Genomic DNA, 25637 nt, shown 5'->3' with positions numbered 1-25637 from the left:
AAGTTGCTGGACCCTTACAATAGACACTGCATCATTGCACCCTCTGCCAGCTAGGAAACTGGACTATTACACACAAACAGTTAAAAATATTGAATAAATTTACACATTAAGCTCACATGGAAAATACTCTCATTTTCTCTTCATCTAAGAGTGTTACTCTGACTCCCTCTTGTTTCTCAAGGACAAGAACAGAAATAGTCAGAAGAAACTGAAAGCTCAGTTTTATGGACCTGTTTTGGAAAGCGATCCTTTTATTAAATACATGACATTTAATGTAAGCTTCCAATGAATTAAACTGCAAAGATCTGTGCCGCATTATTTAGTATCTTCTGTTTAATCAATATGAATGCAAACTAATATTGTCCCTTAGTGAAGGATGAGGTATAATTATTTAAATCAATACTTACAATTTCATCACCTGGCACAGAAAACAAAGTTCCATTATCCAAATACCACTGTGCAGTTCCTGATGATATTATTTTCCTTTTTATTAGCATGGATAACACTACAAAAATATGCTGTTAGGTGAATCTACAAGCATGATCCTGTAACAAAATATGCAACTATAACCGATATCAATCAAAACTAAGGGAGCTAAAATGATTTCCAGCTCTTGTGATTTTATCATGAGTCATATGTGGTGTTTTGCTTGAGTCATATATTTAAGAACCTCAGCAGTGGTGCCTACAATTACATTTTATGATTTCATTACTGCTGCGAGGTTGAAAGGAATCTGCTTTTTACATATATGCATCTGTACATGAAGCATGCAGGTGACAGCCCTGGTAACATGCCTATTAGTGGGTATCAGATTTGGTTGCAAAAAAAGCAAGAGATTGTTACAAAAGTGCTTTTCATCTACTAATGATACTTTCTAGGTGACAATACACTAAGACCCACATACTTGACTTCCAACATGTCCTCTTTGCTATGTACTTTCACTAATGAGAGTACTCTTATTTTCTTCCTTTTAGAGAAAAACAAATGTTTATCTGTTTGACAGCTTATAACAGCAACACTATGACATTCCACCCACAAATAAGCCAGTACAAGTCAAAAACATCAAGAACACAGATGAAGCTAAATTTTCTGCTTCCCTTCTCCTCCCCTTTACTAACTCTATAGCCTTAAGAAACAACACTCATGCCTTTTCTGTCCCTGAAAACTTCTTCCTTCTTCTTCCTTCACTTTTGTCCTTCTTTCCAACACTTCTTACTCCTACTGTTCACATCTAAGTAGTTTTGGTCATAAAATTTTGAAAAAAATCTCTTAATTCTGTTAGAAGTAGTATTCTAGGGATAGGAAAAACAAAAACAAAAACAAAATTAACCACTGTATCAAGCTAAAATGGTCAACAAATAAATTTAATGAATAGTAACAGTAAAAATATATATTGTTAAAAAACATTATCCTGTTGCATAATTTCAAGACCTTACAAATGCTAATTGAGATACATATGGTGGTAATAAGAATCAACATGGCCTCAGTTGGAAGGTGGGAGGGAAAGCACAGAGGTGCTTGCAATACGAGCATACATTTTAAAATTCAGCTCCTCTGAATATTCATGCAACGATCAGTTAAATTCAATACAGGAACACAGTAAAAAAGTGTTTTTCCTGTCCCCATTTCCAACACTGAAAGCGTTAAAGCTCTCTGCAAAGCAGATTCAAGTAAGCATAGATTTAAGAATTCCATAGAGTTGAATGCAGTAAGAGATTCAGCCAATGATGAACTCCTAGAGTACACTGTTATTTGCTAAAATAAGTACAATTGTGCTCTGGCTGCTATTCCTACAAGCATCCCCATCTGGTCTCAGAAAAATGAGGAGAAGCGTGATGCAATTCCATGGTACCCACATCCTCAAAGCCCAACACTCAACACCTAGGTGTCAGCAAGCTCTTATACAAGTTGTCTCAAATTAATTGCTTCATACACCAAGACCTGAAACTGGCTCCCTTTAACATCTGTTAATCTAATTAATCTCTATGAGCCTCCAAACAATTAAACCTGTTGTTGCAGGGAGCAACAAGGAAAGAAATTTTACATACCTGAAGTTGGGCTGTTAGCAGAAAAAATGGACTGCACCCCACTCAGTGCTGCTCACTGAAATCCAGTTATTAAGCTGTGAAAACAAGCCCTAAATGAAGCTGATGGCCTCAGCTATTGGGCTGAGCTTGAAGTGCCATTACTGTCACTACAGTGATCAATAAGCAGGGGAGGGACATTTCTCTAGTCACTAAATTTAACAAACGTGGAAGAAGGTACAAGGACTACAATCATGACAAAACAAAAATAAACAAAAATATATTTTTTCTATGACACGAGCAGTTTTTAGCTAGCATGTATTAATAAGGAAAAGAAATTGAATCTAAGTCCCTGTTTAGATTCAAAATATTTTTGTAAAATGAGAAGTATTGCAACAGATGAGCAAACTCATTTCATCATTTACACTGAATACACTTCAGTGAATTTAAATTGTAAGTAACGTTTTACCCAAAAGAGAGAGAGAAGGTAGAACATAGTGATATCCAGCACAGTATCAGCCACAGTTCCACAGGCACTTGTCTGTGTCTCTGCACAGTCATACATAACTCTCAATTTCAGATGGAATTCTCATACACCTATGATATATGCATATGGGTTTGCAGAGTAGGAGCCAAAATATCTTCTGTATCATCAGCATCCAGTATAAGGAAACTAACACTTCATCATAAGCTTCGGATCTCTAAGTCAGAACATCTCACAACCTGAGAAAGCAAGCAAACCTGGCAGTTTTCTTCCAGTGTGACAGATTCATCTCTTGTACAGCTAATTTCTCTTCCTTTCTACAGCCTAGTTTTAGAACAACAATTTCATGAAGCTCTTTGCAAAATATTTTTGCTGTGTGTCTTCTATGCTTTCTACCTCCGTATTATGCTACCTACGCAACTAGGGCTACTGCTGTGCTGAGGTGACGCCACCACCCCTGGAAGTTCCTCAGAAACTCTTGTAATACCCTAACAGATTACAAGCCTCAAACTTGGACACCCAAGAGTTTATTAGCTCACATCCTCACATCCTAGGGAGTGGGAGATAGTAGGAACAACAAGCATTATTTAGCTTGTGGGAGCCAGGGAATTAAAAACTTTTAATCTTTGTTTCTCTAAGAAATCCCTATCTACCGGCTTTTGTTGTTGTTTCCTTTCATTTGCTATTCATGGTCTTCATCTGCTTCTCTAATTTCCACCTACCCCTGTGAAATTCCAGAGTCACCTTTAAAAACAGGAATGTTTCTAAAAGTAGAGGCTTTGGTATTCATAAGGGAATGCAGAAACTCCTCCCTTCTCAATGGTGTTGCTGAAGAGGACCTATGTATCCATGTATCTGATTTTTTTTTTTCCCCCTCCTCTCTCTCCTCTTACTGGATGTTTCCTGAGAAACCATCATAATTATGGATACCTATTACTACATTTTCCATAATGTCAGCCAAGAATTCATCAGTTAAATAACTCTTTTCCTCCAATGACTGCAAACACTTCAAACGTGTCTTAATTATACTTCATAACAACTCTGAATCAAACTCAGTCAGCGTTACAATGTTACTGCCAGTAACTAGAGCTATTTGACACCACAACAGGTAAGATTATTAAAACTGCTCCAATGTTATCAGATTTCTTTTAAAGCTATTCAAATACCTGAAAATGCTCAAGATTTTTGACAGGCTTTCTGTAAGTATGAAATTCTGACTTCTGTGTCCAGGTGCATTTCAAAACAGCACTGAGGTTCTACACACATCTTTGGGCTCAGAAAGAGCTTTTAAATTATGGCCTTGCTAGACAATCATGTCATTAAATGTCATTTCACATCAATTTAATAAGGCTGATCATCTCCCATGATTTTTTATGAAGTTAGTCTATTTCCTTTGAGCTTTTATTTACTTAGCTCATTTTCATTTCTGCTCTGCTTAGACTGAACTCTTTCATAGTGGAGCCAAGGTTGAGAAGAGAAAGATCTTAATTCATCAGCAACATCATCTTCCCCACTGGCACAGTTCATATTTTTTCACTGGTTCATTAATAAAGAGTGACAGGGCAGCTGTGATGGGCACAACAGTAATGCACACCCACCATGAAAGCATCAGAATATGACAGACATGAATGAAAACAAATGATGCTCAGACACAGAACAACACAGTCATGTTTCAGACTGGAAAAAAAAAAAACACCATTAAAAACTATGTTTTTGTACTTCTCAGCCTAACTCCCACATCCACTATTAAAAATGACACAAAAAAGCGGAAAATCTCAGATGGGGGAGGGGAAATTACACTCAGCCACTGCAACTCCTCTCCTCCCTGAAGAATATTTCTTCCTAGCAGTCATGCAGAAGACCTACAGGCAGGAAGAGAATATAGGAGATGATGGGGTGAAACACACTGCCCTTCTCACTGCACCCATGGTGATGACTGCAGATGCTTTCTTGAACTTCTCTAAACTGAAACAAACTGGAGCAGCATGGCAAGCAGGGCTGCACTTCTCCCAAGGACATCCAGGACTAGACTGGCTTTGGGCCTGGGCTATAAGGAGTTGGCCTACAGGAGGAATCACAGAATCATACCTCCAAAATTATCTGGTCCAACCATCCTCCTACTACCAATATTACCCAATAAACCATGTCCCTACGTACCATGTTCAACCTTTCCTTAAACACCCCAAGGGACAGTGACTCCACCACCTCCCTGGCCAACCTGGAAGGGGCACTTCTTCCCAAAGAGGGTATCTGCATATGCAGAGTACCGAAAACAAAGTTATAAAAAGAAATGGCCTACCTAGTTAAGGGTCTACACAGCTGGCCAGGTAGTGTGATGGTTGTGGGTAGCCCAAGGAAAATGAGATGGCAGAACTTCAGTAGCATGGCAGAGGAATAGGTTAGATCATACCTTTGAAGGATAACATCACTGGAGCTTGGGATATAAGCATTATTCGAAGGTATAATAATTTTTTACTATTAGATTCAAGGAAACATGGATAAACCAGTGCGTGGCAGCCCAGGGTAGACTCACAGACAAAGCTGTTGTGGGAGAAGGGCAGGAAAGAGTCCATTCTAAAATGTTTGAGAACCCTTGTATACAAGTTGTGATAATGTAACCAGTACTGCAGATGGGAAACCAAAGCACAGAGTCAAACGGCTTACTAAATGTCATACTACGACATTAAGGAGACAGAAATAGAACCAACGCTGTCTTACATCATAACCACGTTTTTTTTAATAAGTTTGCAAGCCTCTTATATTCCTCCCATTTTCTAGCGTAGAAAACATGTACCTTTGGAAGTGTCTCAGCAGCTAATACTATAGCTGAGATGAATAAACAGGACAAAATCAAGTTTTTCTAATCTGCACATATGCACACCCACCCATACCTAAACTTCCGTAAGTTTCATTTCTATAAAAGTCATTAAGCCAAGATGAGATATGGGAAACATAACATTAAAAGAGTGCCTGTCTACTTTTATGTTTAGAATGATTTATTTAATCGGTCCTAAAAGCTGAATTAGTGTTATAATAAATCAGATATCCAGAGCGCATGGCACAGTATATCACAGAGCACTAGAATTACCAACACTGTAAACTTCATACAATTTATTAGCATGCCTACTAGTACTGGACTGAGTTAGTATTTTTAGATTCCACCTAACTTTAAAATTAACATGAATATAATTTTAGTGCTATGAAGTTTTACATCAAATCTTATGGCACTAACATTACACAAGACTACTGACAAGATGAACTGTGTTTTGAGCAAATTTGCTGACAACACCAAACTTGGAGGAGTTGTGGACTTGGATGAGGGTGGAAAGGCCTTGCAGAGAGATCTGGACAGATTGGAGAGCTGGGCGATCACCAACCGCATGAAGTTTAACAAAAGCAAGTGCTGGGTCCTGCACCTGGGACAGGGCAACCCTGTCTATACGTACAGACTGGGCAACGAGACGCTGGAGAGCAGCCCCGCAGAGAGGGATCTGGGGGTTGTGGTTGACAGCAAGTTGAATATGAGCCAGCAGTGTGCCCTGGCAGCCAGGAGGGCCAACCGTGTCCTGGGATGCGTCAAGCACGGCATTGCTAGTCGGTCGAGGGAAGAGATTGTCCCGCTCTACTCTGCGCTGGTGCGGCCTCCCCTCAAGTAATGTGTGCAGTTCTGGGCACCACAGTACAAAAAGGACATGAAACTGTTGGAGAGTGTCCAGAGGAGGGCGACGAAGATGGTGAAGGGCCTAGAGGGGAAGACATATGAGGAACGGCTGAGGGCACTGGGCCTGTTCAGCCTGGAGAAGAGGAGGCTGAGGGGGGACCTCATCGCAGTCTACAACTTCCTCGCGAGGGGCAATGGAGGGGCAGGAGACCTATTCTCCGTAATCACCAGTGATAGGACCTGCAGGAACGGTGTCAAGCTGAGGCAGGGGAGGTTCAGGCTGGACATCAGGAAGAGGTTCTTCACCGAGAGGGTGGTCGCACACTGGAACAGGCTCCCCAGTGAAGCAGTCACTGCACCAAGCCTGTCTGAATTTAAGAAGTGTTTGGACTGTGCACTTAGTCACATGGTCTAAACTTTTGGGCAGACCTGTGCGGTGCCAGGAGTTGGACTTGATGATCCTTATGGGTCCCTTCCAACTCGGGATATTCTATGATTCTATGCTACAAGCAGACAGCAATCTCTAGAGAAAGAGATTGTAATATATTATTAAAGGAGACCACAGGCCAAATTCTGCTCAGGACTGCACTCTACATACGCCTGTGCAAGACCTGTTGGCATATAACTATGAAAATGGTTTGAGAATATAAAGATAAACATTATTCTTAATGCTAAAAAGTTACTGCCACAGCTGATGTCTCATGTAGATTTGTTTCCTCTCTTTGCTAAACTTCCTTTCCGTAGACCTTCCTGTACCTAACATTCAAGGCTGGGGATCAGGAAACTGATGTTTATCATGGACTCTGTTTTACAGTTAATTCCATATCCAAGAAGAAGTGATTAAAAAAAAGTTGAGGTCTATCCTAAAAGAGATGTGATCAATTTTTTAAAGACTTTGCTGAAATGTAATGCAAGTTAGGGCACGCTATTCCTGTTCACAGACTTCCTTTAATTAGAAGGGAGTGTGTACAAAGCCTGGTGACTAAAAGAAGTAAAAATATATGGTATGAGGACTTTTCAACGGACAGTCATGTCATTTGGTCAGTTGTATTTTGATTCCCTTAGATATTGCAACTATAGACTAAGCAGTATCCCTTCTGTATGTCACAAGCACTGATATGCTAGCAGTCCTTCTAAAGTAGAGTCCCGCCAGCTGCCAAGAAACCAGTCAACAATAAAAAATCAGTAATGAACAAAACCAGTCTGATAACCAACCATCAGAGGATGGGTTGGTGCAAATGCCAGGGAGGCAGACCCAGAAAATGCTTTAAGTGCTTTAAATACAATGCTGTCTTGACATATGTACAGTTTTGACAGTTTCAGGAAGGGATATGAACTGTATCCAATTTCCAGAGAAAAATATGCTCAACACAATCTGGAAAACTACTTGTATTTCAATAGATGTTTTCAATCCAGTATAGAATTTCCTTTTGTTATTCTCAGACTAAGCTTTTCCAATACACACGCACAAAATACATATTTATACACAGAGAAAATGATGTGGAGGGAAGGATTTTTTCCTCATTTAATAAAATCTTCAAGTCTTTGGAGACTATTCAGTTTTTCATTTTCTACTGCATTAAATTTTACCCCAAAAAGAAGCCTTATGAAAATATTTATCTTCCTGTATTATTTGTCCAATACATGGATTTAAAAGTGATCCAGCCAAGGACAATTGCAACCTTCTACAGACTAGACAAAACTATTATGCTTTTACTATAAATAAATAAATAAGATATGACATGAAAAGTGCAAAACAAAAGAAAATCATCGGCCTACAGCAAATTTTGATTACAACACTACTCTTTCATGGGCATCTTTTAGCTTTTTAGGAAGTATATATAGTATAAGAAGATACTCCACTTTGGTCTGATACATTACTTCACCTCTTCCCATCTGTTCCTCCCATTTGTGCCACTGCACTGAAAGTCAATCACATTCATTCACCATTGCTTGTTCTTCCTTCTAAATCCTTCCGTGTTACCCAGGGTGCTCCAACTGCTGGGCTGAGGGCAGCTCTGCCCTATACGGCACTGCAATCACTTGATCACAGCACAGGACTTGGGTCAGGGATTCCCACCCACAAACATCAGTTAATAGTTGTCCTTGATTAAATCACATCTCCATTGATCTTGTGCTGTTTTAAAATCAATGAAGTTGGTATTTTGGTGGTTACCTGTTATTTGTAAAAAGTTCAGCTAGTAACATTTGCTCACCTGATGACAGCCCAGGCCAATCAGTTCTTAACTCTCAATGAACACTTTTTTCACAGTTTGCCTGCATAAATTTATTGGGAAAAAAATGTCTTTCTATGCTTCGATTCCACAATATATTCAGACACATGAGTTTGAACAGCCACCAATAGGTTATTTGCAAGCTTGCTTAGAGTCCCTAATGTCTCCCTCCTTTCAACAGCTTTGGAAAGTAATCTAACAGCTCCAACAGCTTAAGCTAAAAAGGGCCATGAGGACATAAGAAAAGAATTCCTCTGTGGGACAGAGAAAAGGGGTCAGTCAGTCTCAAGAAATGGAAAAGGAGCTACTTCTTTTAAGCAGTTTGGTTCTCCTTGGACATAAAGTACTTGGCTCTGCCACTGAACTCTGTGCGCTGTGCTGCTTTCTGTGCAAGGTATCCCTAATCACATCTGGTGTAGAAAGTATGATTCAATGAAAATAGTGGTGATTCCTCAAAATCAGTCCTACTGAAGCTACACAGATTTCTTCTAATTCTTTCACTGACAGCTTATTCTTAAAAATATCTTTTTCCAGAATTTACGATGGCCCTAAGCCATGGTTCCTAAGAAATGATAATGGTTATGATGGTTCCTAAGAATTGATTTGCATGCACGGGCCAACACATCTGCTTATCCTCAGACACATCTAGAGAGCACAACACACTGATCCCACATTTTTGAAATAAGTACTGTGTTATAGTGTGTGGTAGAAAGGAGGGGAAGAGAAAGGTAAAAAACAGTCTATCTAGCACATCTGAAAATGAGCTCAAGCCCTTTTTAGTTCCAGCAGCTGCCTATAATGGAAAAAATGAAGATTGGCTGTTGCCAGAAAAGCGGGCAGTAAGAAATAACAGATGTGAAGTTTCAGCAACATCATTGGCCAGTTCAGCCATACAGGGGCTTCGGAGCCGGGGTCCCCGTCGGGCTGCAGCATTCTCAGAGGTGTACTCACGTTTCGAGTGGCTGAACTATTCCTCTTCCTTCGTTGAACTTACTCAGTGACCTCAGCTGTGAATGCAATTGTCAGGAAATATTCATATCCTTGCCACCATGTGTGGGCTGTGGGTAAAGGCTCTTTGATTAAAGTTAAATGTTATATCTTCCAAAATCATTTTAACATTTCTGTTCTCTCTTCATCTTTTCCCCTCACCCCTTTTTATTTCACAAACACTTAGGGTGAGCAGGGCAAAGACAAGTCCTTCAACACAAGATCTTATTACACAAGGCTCACAAAGAAAATAAGATCAAAGAAACCAATCTAATATAGTGGGTACATTTTTAAGAGAAAGGGTAGTGGGTGAAAAATGCCCTTCAAACAGTCAACTCCAATTACAGAAGTCATTTTCAAAGAAGAATGAAGTTGTTTGACAGAGTTTAAAGGGGAAATCATGAACTCAATGTCTGCAGAATATATCACATCAAGAGCAACTTTTGTCAGCTTAATATGAGAGATTATGTGGACTTGCATTTAAATGAAGTAAAATGGAAGCTATATTTAGGCATCAGAAATATGCCTTGAAAATGCAATGTGGATCACAAAGATGACTGCTCCTTCAGTGAAACCAATTATAAAGCAATTTTTTGAAAATATACTTCCAGTGAAGACTGTAACAGCAGCAACAGCAGCAGAAATGAAGTTGAGCTATCATGTCCTTTGCAAGCCATTGTTCTGGAATGTTCAAAACCTGGTTGTAAAATGCAACTCTTAACAAGCACACGTTTTCATGCTATGTCTCATCTGGTGTATTTATTATTTTTTGCAGAAAAAAAGCTGAAATCCCTCTCTGCACCTACTTCCAGCTGCTTATTCCCTGTTTGCCCCTTGTGTTACATCTAGCAATTTCACAGCCACAGGACAAGCCAGCCCAACAAAGTTATCTGATGTAGTTTTACTTCCCAGGTAGTTAGATTTTTTTTTTTACTCAATCAGCTGCTTACCTTGAACTCACCTTGTGGCTGGGGGCTGATGCAAGAGAGGGGAAGGAACAGGCTGAAGCAGTACTGCCCCTTTTGGCATCAGCCTGCAGTTGCGTAAGTCCAGATGCAACATTAAACCATGCTCTGTACAGTATTACTAGCCTACTGCTGGCAGAATCGATACTCAAATGTCTTCAGGGTTCCACATTACACAATGAGTCCCTGAGACTTAGTATCACTGCATGAGAGAAATTCTGCAGGCACTGCAACGGCACCTGAAGGAAGCCACAGACACTAAAACAGTGAGAAACACTGAGGCACGGTATCTGAAGCAAGCACCTTGCAAGCTACACAGACAAAAAGTGTAAGAAACAATCAACTTTCCTAATACCACTTAGCAAGTTAATAATAGTCATGGAAATAGAATGTGAGGGTCATGACAGGCAGCCCTATCCTCTGTGCCACACTCCTTCCTGCGGCCGCAATTGCTGTTTACTCACTGTTGGCGGCATGGCACCTCCATGTCAAGAGCTGTGCTAAATTCCAGAAATAACGCAATTAAAATTAGCCATTGTATTTGTTACTCCATAAGCAAATTATCAGTTCAGCCTGGTTTACAGCATCTGAAAGTTCCCACTGACCTCCCAGAGAAAGAACTCCAAACCTTCAGATTTTCCTGGCTTAGAAACTCAACCTCTGTTTCCTTTTATTTACCATCAGAAAGGAGAAAGGGGAAAAAGGCCCATCGCTATTTCTGTTTCTATTAAATTGAGGTGTGACACAGTTTTAAGTTAGTGTTTTAATATCACCTTACAGTTCTCCAAAGAAGGAGCACACAAAGACCAATTACATGAAAAATAAAAAACAGGCCCCCCCTCCCCGCCCCCCGTCACCACCACCCACACACAGACAAGAGGTAGCTCATATAGGAAAAGCAGTACAAATATATAACTTCCTATTTACTCTGGCTCTTAACGAAAACAAGTAAAACCTGCAAGACTGGCTACAGCTCCATTTTTGATGGGGGGTGGGGGGTGGAAACTGACTCTGTACTGTTATGTACAGAATACTTAACTGTATTGATATACACAAAACCGTAAATCCCAAACCAAACACAAAACCACAAAATCAATTCCCTGTCCTGATCTGTATTCTGCTGTGAGCTCTGTGAGCTATGCTGGACTAACATACAGTGACCTTTCAATTACATCAAAACCATTAACATTTTATTAAAAATGCTTTATTAAAAACCTAAGATATAATCCCTTACGTCATAAAAACACTGTCATGAGGCAGATGAAGTTCAAACATGGATAAGATGACATCTGGAATACCATGAGCAAACTATGGCTTTCCTTCTTACGAGGGCCATCAGGACACAAGGAAGGGCCTTCAGAAAGGCACTCTACTTGCTTTCCTTTACCTTGGTTTCTCCCAGTTGTTTCCAAGGCTGGAAGCACAACTCTTATCCTCCAAAGCTAACTGGGATCTACGCATGAGAGCTAGGTAAGTATTGTCACCTGGACAGGCTGGCTGTTCAAAACATGTAGTTTTCACATTTTTCAAGTTTTAGATCTGTAGTTTTAGGTCTACACAGAGCTAATCTTATTAACCATGTAATTTTACCATCACCACTGTATGTATCCCTCTACATAGACTTCCCATCTGCTAATGCTGACAGCTGGTCTTTGTTTAAGTTAGTTTCACGCTCTTAATGCATGTGCTGGTATTTTTGTTATGTTGCTAAGCGCTACAGAGCTCTTAACTGGTCCAAGGCACATTACTATAAAATTAGTCATACCTGTAAAGGTATCCAAGAAACAATTTTAAATTAATAAGAAGTGTCTTTATTCTTAACTAGCAACTTCTTAAAGAGCATCAAACTTGTAAGACTGAATACCTATATCTGCTGTTGCATAACGCTGCATAAACTGTCTATGCTCTATCAAGGCCAGCCAAACTACCATACAGTACACAGTTTTCATCCCCACACTTCAGTTTTCATCCCCAGCAACTGCTATGAAAAGTGTGGTATATCATCTCACTGGTCCATAGCATGAGCAAGGTTCCAACACAAGAAAAGTTGGTGCTTCAGCTTTTTCCCATTCAACAAAACACTTACTCGTCTTCTTAGTTTCTAAACAAACAGCATTTTAGCCATATTTTGATGACCCTTAAGCATATCCTCTGATTCTGTGATGAATCAGGGCCCCATATCAGAGCATCCCACCAGAAAGGCTATGGTATTAATCATAAAATAACAAATATCAGCACTCTGTAAAGGAGGAAATGATTTCAGTTTGAAGTTATGCAATTAAATGTCAGTAAAAAATCACAAGTAACTTCACATGAACTATGTTGTTTATAAGATTACTTTTAAGCACGTTTGAGTCACCCACAAGCAGCAGTCACAAGCAATTTTTTAGAGTTACTTTTAAAAACGTTGTATGTATTTTCTTTGTTTCCCTTACACTATAGGTCCATTTAGCTTGACAGAAAGATAGTTTTTTGTTTCAGAATACCTGGGGCAAGTGACTTCTGAAGAACGGGCATATGGTATTAACAGAGCCCATACGTGAAGAGGCACAGACCAGAATTCTCCCCTGTACACTGTAAAGAAACTTTTCAATAGCTTCAGCTTTTTATGGGATCAAACACTACATACCCCAGAGTGGTACCTGTTGGATTAACACACCTGTTTCAACTCAGTGGCACAGTTGTGTGTTGTGAAACACTTAACTTACACAGAGCATGAATAAACGTGTCACGCTGCCACACAGACAAATGAAGCCACATAAATCCGTATACATGTGGGTATCTCAGTGAGGTTGAGAGTGGTTAATGAGGTTCAATATAGTCTGAATTCCTTTTTCCTTAGTCCTTTGTGATCCTGAAGCTTACTGTGGCTCCTAATAAGTCTACACTTAAGAGCAAGGGCAAGGGCAAAATGTGGATTTCTCTCTAGGAACCTTAATGTTGTTCAGACTTCCTAACAACTCTGGTCATGTATTCACCATGACCAAAACTATCCTAGATAACTGAGTACATTCAAAGTGAGCAAGGATCTGTAACATTTATTTCAGAGTACCAGATGAACTAATGTAAACATCAGACTTATTTTTTAGGACTCTTGAATGCCCTGGGAAACACTTACAGAAGAAGGAAAGAACAAGTTTCATTCTGTCTGAGGAGGAAGGAAAAGGGGGGTGTAAAGTGCACAGGAACTATCAATTCACTCCACAAGTGCACCAGTGACACCATGAATACAGCCCTTTAGATCTGAGAATTGGGACGTTAGGAGGAGGGATTAAGACAGCAGGCAAAAAGGAAGTACGCAAAATTAACTGACAAATTCACTTAAAACTCACTTAAGTGCTTCTCCTGGTAAAATACAGGCAAAAATAGAAAGGTGATAGTAAAATAGAATTACACGAAGATAAATGATGTCCTGAACTGATAAGTTCCTTCAAAGTTTGAAAGAAACAGCACCTTCTAGATATTAAGAACTATTCAAATACAACTTTCAGAGGTCATAAAGGGCAAAAAGGGAAGACAAAGACAAGGCAAGAGTGTCTCACTGTACCACATTTTCTCTGCTCTTGGTCACCAGAGTCAATAGCATGCACAACTGAATCTGTGGGTGCTAAAAACTTACATTGGCTGCCAACAGCATTGGAATCAAACAAGATTCCATAAATACTAAGTATTTCACATGTTCTGGCTTGGCTATGGAAGGAAATCAGAGGAATAGAAAAATATGTTATTCCAAATAACCATCTCTTCGCAAAAAAAATGCAGGTGCTTTTTGAAAGATTTTTATTATTATTATTAAATATTATTAACAGTTGGTGTGTTTAGCTCTGCACTTATAAGGCTCTCTTTGCCAGCCTAGCTCTACAGTCAGGGAAGTGCAAATAACATATTTATAAACACATTAGTAAAGAAAATTCACTTGAAAAAGTAACTAAAATCTTTAAAGTTCTTTCTCAGACTCCATGTCCCCTTTTAGTCACAGCAGGTACATAACTGGCACACAGGATGTAAAGGACCTACAAAATGATCTGTCTTTAGAAAGGACACCACAATTTTCAGAGAAAATTCAGGGAATTAAGAACCATAGACATAAGGTTGGGGGGTTAAATAAAGAAAAAAAATCAACTTGCAGTAATTTATTAACTCACCATTAGGTTTCCATGTATTGTGGAACAAGATCTGACTTTACATGTCTTAGTGTATACACTGCCATGATTCTGAGAAGTCTGTATTTGGTATCACTCATTTAATACAACAGATCACGTTTATGTTACTGAAGCATAGATTAAACTACTTTACTTTAAATAGTTTTAGTCATTCAAGTTCAGTATTTTTTAACTCAAGGTGGTGGGTAGTGAGGAGATTTCACTCATCAAAAGCAGCCGTTGACACTACCTCCTCTTTGCTTTCTTAAAATCGATGCTTAAAATATCAGATGAATAATCTGAGTAGAATTGTGGTGCTCACAAAAAAGAGAAATATTTAAAAGGAATAGCCTGTTGCACATCCTCCAACCCTCAAACAGCAGTCAAGCTTCAGAGGTAGACAGCATGTGGAAATACTAGATAATATAATCTGAATTTCTTTTACTCACCAGTGTTCCACGTCCTTAGGTCTTGGTCAACCACTTCAGAAGACTGGCAATACCTAGAGAAATAATTGACGTAAAATGTAAGAAAGGTACAGAGCCAAAAACATTAAAACAATATTTATGATTAGTTTCTAGTGGCTAGAATGGCACAACTCCACTCACAAGAGACTATAAGCATGCGGATAACATTTCACTACCATGACACTTTTGCTTTGCTAGTAATGTAGCATTCTGGACCTCACTCCAAACCACCAAGTCGCTAAAAAAAATATGCACGTGTGAAGGAGTAACACATAAACCACTAACCATGCTCAACATTGCATCTTCTTCTCTTCCTCTATTTTACTAATAATATGTGCCAAGTTTTGGAAATAAAAATAAAATGATTTGTATATAACATTCAAATTCATAACAATGTTTTAAAGTTAGATGTGACTTAGGAAGAGCTACAAAAGTTCCTAAAACAGTGAAATAAAAAACTGAACTACGTAGCAGGCTCAACCCCTCAAGCATAAGAAGCATACATCCAGACCCCTTCCACCACCGCTCCACAGATATTTGCACAATAACAGCTACAAAAATAGAGGAGAGTAAGTACTATATTAAAAAGGAGAGAGTCTTTTTTGAGATTACATTTGTGACAAAGCAAGAAGAAACTGCACACACCTTCCATTCTCCCATCACCACAAAAGCAGTGTGCGTTTTCCTCTATTCCACAGATGGCCAACACTCAACCCAAATCCTCCCAAACAAATCTGAATGAGAAAAACACATTTGCACATTTGGTCTGTCTCTCAGGAGCTCTTTCTTATAAATTTCAAAATAGCTCAGATGAAGTTCTACAACAGTTGACAAAAACACATAAAATCTATTTCAACTAAATTAACCTTAAATTTTGCTGCACTAATTCCCTCTCTCCACCCAAAGAAAATACAACATTCTTAATTTTTAGCTACTTTCTTATTTGCACAGAGAAATGTTTCAGTGCAATTCATGGAGAGTCTTCTATACTGTATACCATGCAAGACCATTGATCTAAACTTATTTACAGTCAACAGGAGAAGCAAATAAGCTGGACACTGTTAACAGAACACAGCTATTTTGGTAACTTACCCTTGTCACATACCCTGACTTTCTACACAACAGGAACAGGGTATACTCAGGCTCCCCAGCAAAAATGGAAAAAAATAATACAGATATATCCGCTGTATCTTAAAACATCCTTTTCAAGTAGCTTTTTCTTTAGATACACTACTGTGTGATACTTCCATGTATTATATACAACAGCAAGTATTCCAATCAAAGAAATATTTACTTACTTCAGGAAAGTTTGTATGACCAATTATGTCACTATGAATAGAAATAATTCATTCAATGGGTTCTTTGTCTTTTGCTATCAATGCAGAACAGTATAAAATAATAAAAAAAAACATACTGTTTTATAGGCGTCATTAAGGCTAGCTTCAGATATAACAGCAAAACAAGAACGGGAAAACATTTTCTTTGGGGTTATACTATTAGTAGATTAGAAACCTCTAAATTAATTACAATAAACAAGAGAGGAAAATAACAGCTTAAGATACATAATAGTTTGGTTTTTTTTTAACATGTTTTCCCATGCTATTTTCTTTTCCACATACACAAGAAAAAAAAATTGCAGTTCTTCTAGCATTTCTCCAGTATAATCTACCAAATTTGTTCAATCTAGATCACACTATATATCTACAGACACACAATTCAAAGTTCAAAGCAGCATACCATGCAAAGCAATAAAATTTACAAGTTATTTCAATGAGAACAAAAAGATCTCATTTTTTTACACTACAAAAAACATTTCACCCAAATGCACCTGCCCTGAAGTTTACACCTAATAAAACCCAGATGTACTCCTAATATGCTGCTGATCCATGTTCTTAATTCCTGTTTTCCCATCACACCACCTTAACCAAGAAAGTGGTACAGCCTAGTTTTACACATCATTAAAACGTTTAAACCAAATACTACATTTTTATAATCCTAGCAATTCCCACAAAACTAAACAGAATAAATACAGCAGTATTAACAGACCTGCACTGTGAATGAAAGATCCCTCTTAGCCCATTACCTAATACAATAAGCACCTGAGAGATCAGTGAACCAAATTACCACATTTATTTAACAAGTCTTATTACTAACTGAAACAAAAGATATGCAAATTAATTTTTAGTGAAGTTATTCATTAAAGTGAGTTACATCCTACAGTGTTTATTTCACTTAAATTTAAAACTTTATTTGAAATAAGTAATATGAAACATCAGCTAGGAGTCTGATCCCACATTCACTGAAATCACTGGGAGTTCTTACCTTTGATATTAACTGTGAAGATAAAAAGACAAATTGTTTACTTTCAGGGCTGTGTAAAAGCACTTAGCAAGTCCACTTTTACAACACACTTCCTAAGTCACATCTCCATGTCACAGACAGGGACAGCAAAGCAAAAAGGCAAGTCACCCTCACACGGCAGCACTGCGAGTTACACCACAGTCAATACTTTGGACTTGCTCCATTAAACACATCACTTCTGACAACTCCAGAGCAACTGAACACCTTCCCTCATTAAGACAGCCAAACTTAGCGAGCAGCTTTGCAGTAATCCCTTCAACAAGAACATGTCCCCAGTCACCAAAAATGTCCTTGGCCCCTTTTTGGACAGAAAGATGCTCTAGGTGGCTGCAGCTCGGCCACTACCATGAGTGACTAGACAAGAAGCAATTGAGAAAGCAGCTCTATCACACTCCTGTCATGGGCACAGTGACAGAATTGTGTCCCATGGACAGTCTAATGCTCATCACCAGGCACAAGAAGACACCAGGTCAACCTGTAACAGCGGGGAGCAAGCTGGGAACAGGCAGACCTGCAACACCACTCCAGCACGGTCTGTCAGCTCCAGCTGGGCTGAAACAAGCCCCTGGGCTGACAGACAAAGGTGAGGAGAGGACCCAGGGGAGGCTGAGCAGGGATGGCGAGGCCCATTAGTGCCTTCAGGGGCCCTGACATTTGTTTGCTAATTAAATACTCTTACCAGTAGCACGTTCTTCAGCAATGAACTTGAAACACTTGGTTGGCTCAGGCTATTCTTCTTCCTAAATGTCAAATGGTTTAATAAATAACAACTTCTGAAGAGTATTATTAGCATCCAAATTATTGCCCCAGATTACCTCACACTGTGGCCTGCAAAATGCTAAGTTTACAAATAAAGTAGTCTACTGGCAGAAGTGGAACAGAATGACTCCAAGTGAGACAGCTCAGTCATCTTCTTGTGAAGGCCTAGGGATGGTAACCTTGGAGTTTTGCAATCACATGTAAGCAAATAGCACACCACTGTATTTAATTGGTAGACAGCCCAGGACTGTCACAGAACACTGCATGGCTCTCCCTTCATGATAGAACAGAAAATTGTTATCTCACACGCATGCACACACACTCTTTAAACCAACGGCTCAGGGATTTGTTTTGTTTTCAATCCAGCATCTCTTTCTCATGCCAAAGTTATATTCAGAGTATCATCCCAGTGATGCAAGCTGTGACTATTACAATTCAATGGAAACAATCAATAAAGTTTCCAAATGGCTTTATAAAATTCCTGCACTTTTGAGTACTCCTGCACCACAACCTAATTAGTAACCTGTTTTGTGGTTTCAACTGAAATAAGAAATTCCCTTAAGCAAAATCTTCCCCTCTTCCTACCCTCACCTCCCAAAAAGCAGAATCATTTTAACATTCAAATTCCTTTACATTTAAGACAAGGTTTCTAACAGAACAACCAAACGTATAACCAGCAACCAACTTACTAAGGCATGAATAAGATTTTACAAGACCTCAAAATACACTCTCAAACTCCTCTGTGGTGCCAGGAAAACAGCACTGTATACCTTAAGCACATATTCTGTACTGGACTTTTTTCCAGGCTTTCCCCTCACAGTTTTCATTTTCAGAGATGCAATAATAAATACACATTAAAAGTGGCTTATAAAATTAAAGCAACCATAGATATTAGTGACAGTTCTTAGTAACCCATGTCCAGAGAAGGGCTACGAAGCTGGTGAAGGGCCTGAAACACAAGTCCTATGGGGACAGGCTGAGGGAAATGGGGTTGTTTAGTCTGGAGAAGAGGAGGCTCAGTGGAGACCTTATTGCTCTGTACAGCTACCTGAAAGGAAGCTGTGGGGAGCTGGGGGTCAGCCCCTTCTCACAGATAATTAGCAATAGGACTAGAGGGAACGGCCTCAAGTTGCACCAGGGGAGGTTCAGGTTGGGTATTAGGAAAAATTTCTTCTCAGAAAGAGCAGTCAGGTATCGAAACAGGTTGCCCAGGGCAGTGGTGGAGTCACCGTTCCTGGAGGTGCTTAAGATGGGGTAGATGTGATACTTAGAGACATGGTTTAGTGGCAATATTGGTGGTAGGTGCACAGTTGGACTGGATGATCTTAGAGGTCTTTTCCAACATTAATGATTTTATGATGACCTTCCACCAGCACAAAGCTTCTTTTTAATCATGAAACACTTCAGTGGTTCATTTAATAACCTTGCTAAGTCACAAAACCTAGAACTTAGCCTAGTATCAGTAGAAGGAACTTGCTTTGAGGTCAAGCTATGTGGCCTACCTGAACATTATCCAGCCAGTAGGCCTATCGTGCACTCAGACTTTAATTCAAAGCTAAAAAAAAAATACTGCTTAGAACACCAACATCTTTATTGTCCCTTCAAACTTAGGATATTCTATGATTCTGTTGATGTCTTAGAACTGATTTTCAGTCTTGCAGAAACAGAAGACAAAAACCAAATGCAATACAAAGAAAAAATAAAGAAAGAAGAAACACTGGGCAAGATTCCATGTGCCTGTCTTGAGTGTTTCAGTAAACTTTTGTTATTAAAACAAAAATCCTTACTCAAGTTTTATCTGCCCAGCATTCCTGCTCTGGAGAACATCCTGCAGTTTCTACAGATGCCTGAAAATTCTTAAGTCATCTCCATCCAGCTTGCTTTTCCAAAGGAACAAATCATAGTCAGAAATGCTTCCCTTGAATATGCACCCTTGGGCTTCCTAGCCAGCAGTGTCTAACCTTTACATTTCCCAAAACAGGTATTCAACGTGCCAGAAAGTTTATGGTAATCATAAGGTCACCTCCTACAAGCTTTACTGAAACTCATGAAAGGGTGTTCATCACGAAGAACATCCATGTTGAATTAGGAAGACAGGACAGCTGAACTGATCAAGGGAGAGTTGAGAAAATATGTAATTTTGCCTTCTTTCGCCTAAAAAAAAAAGTGCTAAAAATGAAATATAATTATTTCCTACAGTTACTGTAAGTGGTTAAAAGGTAAGAAAAAAGAAGGGATATTGAAACAACAAGCCAATGTTGGAGCAGGAACATAATAATCATAAACTAACTGTGAATGTGTCTAAGTTGCACATTAAAATTATACTTCTATACCATCTGAAAGACAAAGACTCTACTTCAGCCTTTAAAGAGAAGTGGAGACAGGAAGCGTAGTTTTATGTCAGAAGTTGATGACATGGTGAAAAGAATTGCATACAGCCTGATTGTCTGCAATACCAAGGGAACAAACTTGGAAGCTCTTCCAAAGATATGTACATTTTTAACAATATGTTAGCATACCCTTCAATCACCTCTCAGAAAGTATGTACTTAATACCTTAAAGCCACCCCATGCCCCGCTGTTAAAAGTGAGACACACATTGTAAGTTCATTTAAAATACTCTCCAAGTATTAAATGTCAAAAATGTAGTTTCTCATCTGAGCTTTACCAGCCCTACAAGGTTATGGAACTATTAGCTGTGTCCTGTTCTTTTGATTCTCAAATGCTGCAGACAACTGCATTTATTAAAAGTCCTGAATCTGCACAAGAGATCTACATTGAGTAAATTCACGAAGTCATGTTTAAAGAACACGAAATACTTGGCCATTTATGTCATTCTAGACCAAGGCTAAAAAACAAGACATAGTGGTATAAATATGTTTGTTTTTAATACGATTAGCTCTTTTGTTTTTTGTGAAGTGTATAAACAAAGTAATATCCATGAAAATAAATTTTGAAACAAAACATGAAAAACTAAGGTCAAGCAGACCTCCACAAAAACAAAGAAGGAAGAAATTGGTCAGTTCACAAAGCACAAGCAAAACAGCCTTAAAAAATCCATAGGAAAGATTTCTTTAAGGATATACAAACTTTGCTTTAGCCTTCATAGATCTCTCTACCAATTGAGCTAAGAGACAACACTTGACCAGAACATTAACAAACATATCTGAAAATACCTTCTCTTCCCTCGATTTCTCAAAACATTGCATTTTGCTATTTTATTAGCAATGAATATTTTAATTGGCATCAGACACTTCCTTGCTAACAGAATAAACCTAATGATGAATATGCAAGGTGGTGACAAGTTAAGGACCAGCCAACAAGGGAGTGAGATGCAAGGCTCACATTCCAAACCCTTGGAAGGCAGGAAAATGCATCAGTACTAATCTCATGCCCCACTCCAGGTTAGAGGGCCAAGAAAATCTGCAACTGAGTTCACAGCTCTCTTAACCCTTCAATTTGACACTACAAGGCTATTTTTAAAACTTCCACAGGAGCTCAATGACTTCCAAGAAACCACTATCAGACTCTGAAATAAGATATAATGTTGTCTGTTCAGTGAAGTTTGCTATAATTTAAGAATCAACAAATTCGTTAGTTTTGTTTTTTTTTTGGCAGATTCATGGTAGCACATTATTTCCAGTTTATGTTGGATCAAATAACTTGGAAAAAAATAATCTTCTATGTATAAATTATACATTTTAACAATAGTTTCAATTCTGCAGCAACTGAAAACATATTTTTCAAGACATGTGCGTAGGTATGTGTGAGAGAAGGCAAACATATTGGGAAAAACTATGAAGAGCCCAGCTTCCATGAGATTTCTTATGAATTATAAACAAATTAATTCCAAAAACATGAATCAGAAAATTCCTTAAGTCTCACTGTCTGGTTGGTGCACTAATTTAAATCTGTAATTCTGTAAAGCTTTAAACTGTAAATTTGAGACCTTATCTACTAACCTTTTCTTCCCAGTAAATAGCTTTCTGAAGTCTGAAGTATTTGTATGGGCAATCTATCTTTTTAAGGGCTTTTTCCAATGCAGGCTGAGTTTCAGAACACAACAGGAGTATATTTTCTTACATAATTGTTTTCTTATGGTATTCCAGCAATTGAATATTGATTCGAAACCTCTTACAGGCAGAGTTGGCTGCTTTAAATTATTGCTTTTGAAAACGCACAGACGATATGCAGCTACTTTACTCCCCAATATCCTTTGCAGCATCAAAAGAGTTTTCAAGTTAAGGGAGAAAATTATACAGATATTACAGATATACACAATCTCTTTCATATTCATATACGTAATATATTCCGGCTCAACTCAGGTGGTCCCCAGGGGTTTTGGCTCTCTAGAAAGAGTTAAATATCTGAAACAGACACTTTTCTTATTCATTTATTAGCACTGTTTTCAAAGGACTGTTCGGAGAAAGAAGCCCAAGAAAAATGCAAATTCTCCACTCCACGCTTGACTAACAAAGCATCCAATCGTTCCCACTGAGCTCCAGTTCATTTTGTATCCACATGTAAGTGATTAAGAGTACATTGTTTGAAACTTAATTCCACATCTGTTCTTCTGTGGGACTTGGAAAACTGATGAATTTTTCTGATAATTGTTTGCAGAGAGGATAATCACAAGCATGTGTAATAGTATCCCAAAGTGTAAGGGGAAAACACCATGAGTCTAAGAAGATTTTTTTTGCTGAATATTTTTGTTTCTTTTCTAAGTAGATAAAATATATATATATTCTCAGATGGAAATGATTAATAATGGCTTGAGAAGCTATCCATTATAACTTAAAAAAAAAAAAAAAGCAAAGCCCAACTCTTCTTCCTAACAAATGTGTGGTGGTTTTTTTTGTTGTTGTTTGTTTGTTTTGTTTTAAAACATCCCAGTAGTTTACCCAGAGAGCTAAAATCCATTTTGTGGTCTGCCAGGTAACTTCAAAAAATTCTTCCAAAGTGGCAAAAGCAACAACACATAAAATATATGGCTTCTTCATGAAGCCATACAGTTATGAGAGAGCTTTCTACAGTTCAGAGAGTCAGCATCTTGTGAATGGATCACACATTTCAGTGATAAGAACGTATTTTCTTTAGATCTCTAATGAAATGTTGACAAGCACAGAAAAGTAGATAAGAACTCTTCACTGTTTTTGCTAATGTAAGTGCAGACAATATCAAAGGGTAACGGGGAATGTAAGGTTCAAGAAAGCACTTTTCCATGTGAGATGCAGTTGGATGCTAAATTTCTCATTTGCTCAAGAAATTACTGGACAAGTTAATGAAGGAAAGATCCACTGAAAGCGATTAAACACAAGCTTGCCGCCTTTGACTCAGTACATCCTTGAGATGTGGAACAATGGATGCTACAAAAGCATCAGTGTATATTTACTCTGTTCTCTAGGCCACTGGCTATCACTATATACTAGGCTAAATAAACCTCTGGTCTACTTTTTCATTTATGGCCTTACGACATTATCTTGGACCTTCGCTTGACATATATATATATAGGTCAAGCGAAGGTCCAAGATAATGGACCTTCACTTCGATAACAAGTACAAGAGTGATATTAACTGTAATGATTCAGGAAGAAATTCATAGGGATGTAACAAGGTAGCTAAAAATGCCTTAAAAAAAAAAAAACTTAATGCTGAGCTTGAAGTAATAATTAGTCATCTATGAGGACATGTCAAAGAAAGGCCAAAATTTCATTCAGTCAGAGCAAACTGATGAGTCAGTTAAAGAAACCAGATACTGCTGCCAACTTGTACAATTTTATTGTGAACTTCCTGACACTTGATGATTTTGTTAGACAGCAAATGCCAGAGATACATGATTATCTCACATTTTAAGAGGTGTTTTCAAATTTTTCTCTGCACTCACTAGGACTAGAAACATGGATGACATCAGAAGCTCCCCACCCCCAAAAAAAACCCTCCAAGACCAAGAGAGTATTTCTTTTCTTTCTTTTCAGTTTTCATTGTCCTTTTTTTTTTTTTTTTCCTTCTCCTCCTTTTTCTTTGCTGGTTCTGGCAATAGTGAAAACAAGATTAAAACTCAGAATTCCAGAATTCCCACATGTGGCCAGTTCTGAAACACTGTAACACCTCAGATGAAATAGATTAAAAACATGAATGAGAACTGGGTGGGCTTCCTGAAGCAGAGAAGTAGAAAAGACACAGGAGAAATAAAGTTCAACTAACAAACTAACAAAATACTTACAATGTGTAAAAAGACACTATTCAGAGAAGGCAAAAAGTCTGCCTTCTACAGCAAAGTAACTGCTGGATTTTAAAAGATTTCTGCTAAGCAAAATTGCTATCTTGCATTAATTAATTAAGGACTTCAATTTAAAATGTGTAGGATAACCCACTCCATAAGTCAGAAGACACAAAAAGGACCTGTTGCATATGATAGTTATATGTTTTTAATTTGATTATGTAACTTAAAGAATGCTACAAAGGAAAGATTAAAAATGCAGAGCATGTGATCAGACAGCATTGTGCTTCGGAAGAAATATTCCTACCAGATCTGTATTGAAGCTATTAAAACACTAAAAGGATAAGCAATATTGCTTGAACAACTAAAATACAACATATACCCTTATTTTTATATAAAAAGGGGTCAGCTTATGCAGGTGTGATTATCACACCAATCAACAACTGTTAATGTATTAGCCCGACTGTATCATACCCAGCTGTAGACAATAATGACTGAGTTTTATTGTCTCATTTAATATCATTTAACACTGTGAAGAATCACTGAAGGCTCCCTGCTGGTCAGGTAAGATTAGACAGTCATTAACCATCTGCAGACAAAGATCAGATGAACAAACAAAATTCCCTCCCACACCTCCAACTCCACTAATGCCAATACAGCACCAAAGTTTTCACAACTTTCTTTTCATGTGTTCTAGGCACTGGAAGACATGTACTTTTATTTATTTATTTATTTTTAAGTATGAGTATCCTCTGCCAACAGCATTTCCTAAAAAATTACAACTTTTTTTAATACTTACATGTGTGCATATGAATATGCTACACCCCTATATTTATACCCCAAAAATATAAACTTATATGCTTCAAAGATGTATACGTCTGTTTTTTTGTTTTTTTGTTTGTTTTTTCCTGCTAGGGTGACCAAAAGGCTAAACAAAATTCAGTACACGTAGGAGTCCCACAGGTCCCATCCACTTTGTCCTTCTGTAATTATACTAAAAGCTTGCCTGGAGTCTCTCAAGGCATCTGGAGTTGACACTTCTCCTATTTATCCAGCTAAAGAAAGGTCCTCTGCTTCTCCCCTGCCAATACCAAGAAGAATTTAATGCATCAGCAGGGACTTGAAGCCTGAAACTCTATCCAGTATTTTCATAAAACGATTCACAGACTTGCACCGACTTCTTTTGACTTAGAGCAAAGGGTTTCCATGCAGCAATTTGGAACTAGATTAATCCACTCATTTCCAGCGGGAGGAGAGCAGAGGGAGAGCACTGTAACATGCAACCACTGAACTGATTTTAACATACTGAGACAGAAGAGAAATCCCAATCAGAAT

The 25637-nt window shown here is 38.3% G+C and overlaps 1 protein-coding gene across 5 annotated transcripts in view; it reads right to left on the bottom strand.

Moving 5' to 3' along the window:
- Nucleotides 1-25637, bottom strand: part of LHFPL2 (LHFPL tetraspan subfamily member 2) — a 139777-nt gene that overhangs the window by 46973 nt on the left and 67167 nt on the right. For 2 of the 5 annotated variants that reach the window (XR_010827956.1, XM_066988982.1), the window contains exon 2: nt 14947-14999. The exons of 1 other annotated variant lie outside the window; for it this stretch is intronic. The gene's annotated coding sequence lies outside the window, so the exon portion shown is untranslated. Of the gene's footprint in view, nt 1-14946; nt 15000-15609; nt 15629-18004; nt 18024-25637 lie in introns of those variants that run through there. 2 more of the 5 variants (XM_048055029.2, XM_013190871.3) reach the window with 2 other exon arrangements.

Source organism: Anser cygnoides, chromosome Z (genome assembly GCF_040182565.1).
Source record: "Anser cygnoides isolate HZ-2024a breed goose chromosome Z, Taihu_goose_T2T_genome, whole genome shotgun sequence".
In the NCBI taxonomy this organism is placed as follows: domain Eukaryota; kingdom Metazoa; phylum Chordata; class Aves; order Anseriformes; family Anatidae; genus Anser; species Anser cygnoides.
Note: the sequence above shows the minus strand (reverse complement) of the source record. Positions and strands in the feature narration are given on the sequence as shown.